Consider the following 4,772-nt stretch of genomic DNA (forward strand, 5'->3'; position numbering starts at 1 on the left):
AAGCTGCGGCGGCAGGCTAAGGCTGCGGCGGCAGGCTAAAGCTGCGGCGGCAGGCTAAGGCTGCGGCGGCAGGCTAAAGCTGCGGCGGCAGGCTAAGGCTGCGGCGGCAGGCTAAGGCTAACGGCGGCAGGACCCCCGGATGGCCTCCAGCCTGGCGGAGTGAGGCTGCGCGTTTCCTCCTGCGGATCAGGACAGTTTCCACCTGCGTGAGGACACCGGGAGCTGCTCTGCAAACACGGCGGAGGTCTAGTTCACCGGGATGTCAGCGGCGCCCAGCGACAGGTATGTGCGGGTACAAGGTAAAAACGGCCGTTCATGTGTGCGTGCACAACAGTCCAGTGCATCAGTGGTGGAAGGTAAATGATGGGGAGCGTCTGGGTAAGTGAAGTTATGGAGGCTGCGGACAGGCCTGTTGAGGCTAACGCACAATCAGCTGATTCAAACATTAATATGACTGGTGCGGATCAAAGGGACAAGGAAACGTGTTGTGAAGCTAACTGCTAAAGCTCATGCTGAAAGGTTAGAAGGACTGCAAATGAAAGGAAAGCTAAGCTAAACAAGGCTAGCAATAAGAAAAAACATACAAGAGCTTATGCAAAAGGGTGATGAAAACTCTGAGGTGCAATGTGCTGTTGATGAGTTTGTCAGTTTGTGTGATGAAGCACAACGTGTTCATGGTTCTTTGATGTTTGTTTCCTGATAATGAAAAAGATAAAACTTGACATATGGTTCAAAGCAAAAATGATTGGTTATGATGAATTAATTGCTGATGTGAAAAGTTGGGAAAAATGGTTTGAACAACATGCACATGATGATGATGATGATATAGGGATGATGATGTAAATCCAGATGACAGTATTTCAAATGTTGCAAGCAAGTACACAAGTAAAAAAAGTGCATGCAGTGGAAGGTCAAGCTCTACATCCTCTGCCAGAGTCAAAGCAGAGGCAGACAGAGCTGCGCTTCTTGCCCGTGTTGCAGCGTTAAAGAAAGTGCATGCTTTGGAGGAGCAGCAGCAGCAACTGAAAAGACAAAGTGAACAGATTGAGCTGGAAGCTCTGTTAGCAGCCTCTACTGCTAAGTTAGCGGTTTTACAGGCCTCTGATGTTCAAAGTGGTACAAAAACCTCCAATGCAATGAATTCCTACTTGCAAAGAGAGAAGAGGAAGGAAACAGCTGCAAGTAAGCTAAATCCTTTGGCTACAGAGTACCAACCCGAGACTCAGAACAAGCAACAGCAAAGCAAGGATTGGACATCACTGACAAGCTACCCAGCACCAACTGTCACTCAGCCACCGGAGGCTAGTCTGCTACAAGGAGCAAAGCGGCGGACTGACTCACAAAGGCAGGGTTACCTGGACAACATTCAAATGGATGCAGAGCCTCAGTTGTGGCAGCCCTCTCTACATCGTGTTCAACCTGTTGAGGAAAGGCAACGTCCCCTGCTCACTGCTCAGCCTGTGGATGAAAGGCTGCCCCCTCTTCAGTTCTCAGCCAGTGGATGAAAGACAGCCTGGAGATATTTACACCATAATGCGACGACAAAATGAAATTACTGCAGCTCTTGTACAATAACAATGTTTAATGGTATTGCCGGCAAGAGACATTCCTATATTTGATGGGGATCCTCTGCAGTATCTCTTTTAAGAGGGCATTGAACAAGCAGTGGAGGAAAAGGTTAACAGGCGATTGCTTGTTACCTGGAACAATTTACTAGAGGACAGCCAAGGGAGCTGGTGCGTAGTTGCCAGCACATGCTACCAGGTAAAGGTTATGATCAAGCAAAAAGGTTGCTCCAGGAACACTTTGGCAATGAATATAGGATTGCTTCTGCATATATGGATAAAGCATTGGCTTGGCCCGCAATAAAACCAGAGGATGTGAATGCTCTGCAGGCCTTCTCTCTTTTCCTGCGTTCATGCTGCAATGTCATGGAGAAGCTGCAGTACATGCAAGAGATGAACATGCCAAGTAACATGAGAGCAGTGATGTCTAAGTTGCCATTTAAGATGCGGGAGCGATGGAACTGTTGCACATGACATACTGGAGACGTCCAAACGCAGAGCTTTGTTCCAGGATTTGGTTGCATTCATTGAAAAACGTGAGAATTCAATCAGATCCCTTATTTGGTGATATTCTGGACCCACCATCAGGAACAACTGGCTCAAAGGTTGTCAACAGATTGAAGCCACAGTCAGGAAACAGAATTAAAGGAAACAGCTTTGCCACCACCATTGCTCCTGTGCAGCCAGTTGAGAACTTCAGAGATTCAGGAGCAGCCTCACGTGCTCACGGCTTTACAGTGTCTAAGTGTACTTGTGTGTGCTGTAACCAAAGTCACTCATCGGAAGAAGAAAGAAGAAGCACAGAGACTAAATATGCTTTCTAAAGGAGAAAGAGCTTTGTTTTGGCTGCTTATGTCCAGGTCACAGAAGTCGTGACTGCAAAGAGCGTTTGACCTGCGAGAGTTGTGGTCAAAGTCATCCAAGTGTGCTTCATATTGACAGGAAGACAAACCAACACCAACACTGAACATGTTAAAGAGCCAGCAGCATGTGACACTAAAGTACCTCATGAAACCTGTGGTCATACAGGGGCCGGTAGGGAACGCTGTTTTCTTTCCATCTTGCCGGTACAGGTTAAATCCATCAAAGGAGGAGGATAATAGAGACATATGCCTTTCTTGATCCTGGCAGTACTGCCACCTTCTGTTCGGAGCATCTCATGAGAAAACTCAACCTGGCTGGAAGACGGACACATATTTTGCTACAGACAATGGGACAGGAAGAGTCGTGCCAGCCTATGAATGTACAGGGTTGGAAGTGTCTGGTTTGGAGACCAACCTCTTCTATAAACTACCTGAAGTCCTCACACAGAAGAGGATGCCTGTAAGTGTAGACAACATCACAACTGAAGGAGATATAGTGAAGTGGGCATATCTGTCAAGAGTGCACATTCCTCGTATCCAGGCTGAGGTGGACCTGCACCAAAGATGTTGGAACCCTGGGAGGTGATAAACAGCTGTGGAAATGGTCCATATGCTATAAGGACAGCATTAGGATGGACCATAAATGGACCACTGGACACCAAGGACAGCACTGTGGCAGCAGACTTACCTTGAGTGTCGGTTAACAGGATTTCTACATTGAAGTTGGAGAGGCTGCTGTGTGAACAATACAACCACGACTTTAATGAGAGTGCTACAGAGAACAAAGGACTGTCGGGAGGATATGCAGTTTTTGGAGATCATGGAAAATTCTGCAACACTGGAGGATGGTCATTACAGTCTGCAACTGCCCTTTAAGAAGGAAAATGTTTCCCTACCAAACAACCGCTCTGTGGCAAAACAGCGGTTGGAGAGTCTGAAGAAGAAATTTCTGAGTAATGAACAGTTTTTTGAGGAGTACGAAGCTTGTCTCAATGAAACGATTGATAAGGATATGCAGAGATGGTACCTGTGGAGCAGCTGGATGGTTGTCCTGGGAGAGTTTGGTACATCCCTCATCACAGTGTACGTCACCCAAAGAAGCAGACACTGAGGGTGGTGTTCGACTGTGGTGCAACATTCAAGGGCACATCATTGAATGAAGAGCTGCTGCAAGGCCCCAACCTTACCAGCACCCTACTTGGAGTCCTCCTCAGATTCAGGCAGGAATCAGTAGCTGTCATGGGAGACATCCAGTCAATGTTCCATCAGGTGAAAGTGCACAAGGATGACAGAGATTTCCTTCGGTTTCTGTGGTGGCCAGACGGAGATCTGACCAAGGTGATGTCTGAATTCCGAATGACGGTTCATTTGTTCGGTGCCATATCTTCTCCGAGCTGTGCTAGCTTTGCGCTAAGAAAAACTGCAGATGACAGTCGGTCCAGTTTTCCATCTGAAGTTATCCAAACCATCAAGGAGAGCTTCTACGTTGATGATTGTTTAAAGAGCACCAGCTCAGAAGAGGAGGCCTCACTCTTGGTCAAAAATCTCATGGATCTTTGTCAGAAAGGAGGATTCATTCTGACTAAATGGATGAGCGCTAGTCGCCACCTACTGCAGACTATTTCTGAGGAACATCGAGCTAAGGAGTTGAGGGAGCTCAATCTCGATCGTGACAACCTTCCTGTGGAGCGCGCTCTTGGGTTGCTGTGGTGTGTTGAGTCCGACAGCTTTAAGTTCATGATGAAGGTTCCTCAGAAGTCCTGTACAAGACGTGGAATGTTGTCAGTTTCGAGTTCTGTATGCGATCCACTTGGGTTTCTTGCACCAGTTGTATTGCCTGCTAAAATTATGCTAGGAGCTCTGCAGGAAAAAATCGGATGGGATGAAACCATACCTCCGACCATGCTGCATCAGTGGAACAGGTGGATTAAGGACCTGGATATTTTGGCTGCGTTTAAGGTGGAAAGGTGCATTAAAACCAAGGGATTCGGAGACCTTAAGCATGCTCAACTCCCATCTTTTCAGACGCCAGCGAAGCAGGATACGGAACAGTCACTTACCTCAGGGTGCAGAACGACACAGGAGGAGTCCACGTTGCATTCCTGATGGGCAAGGCCAGAGTTACACCTCTAAAGACAATTTCCATTCCTCGCTTGGAGCTCACTGCTGCTGTCCTGGCTGTTCGTGTCGACCTGATGTTGAAGAATGAGCTAAGGCTGCAACTAAAAGAATCTGTCTTCTGGACCGATAGCACCTCGGTGCTGAAATACATTTGGAATGAGGACAAACGTTTTCATACTTTTGTGGCAAATAGGGTCTCAACAATCAGAGAAGCCACCACACC

Source organism: Sphaeramia orbicularis, chromosome 6 (assembly GCF_902148855.1).
Source record: "Sphaeramia orbicularis chromosome 6, fSphaOr1.1, whole genome shotgun sequence".
Classification (NCBI taxonomy): Eukaryota; Metazoa; Chordata; class Actinopteri; order Kurtiformes; family Apogonidae; genus Sphaeramia; species Sphaeramia orbicularis.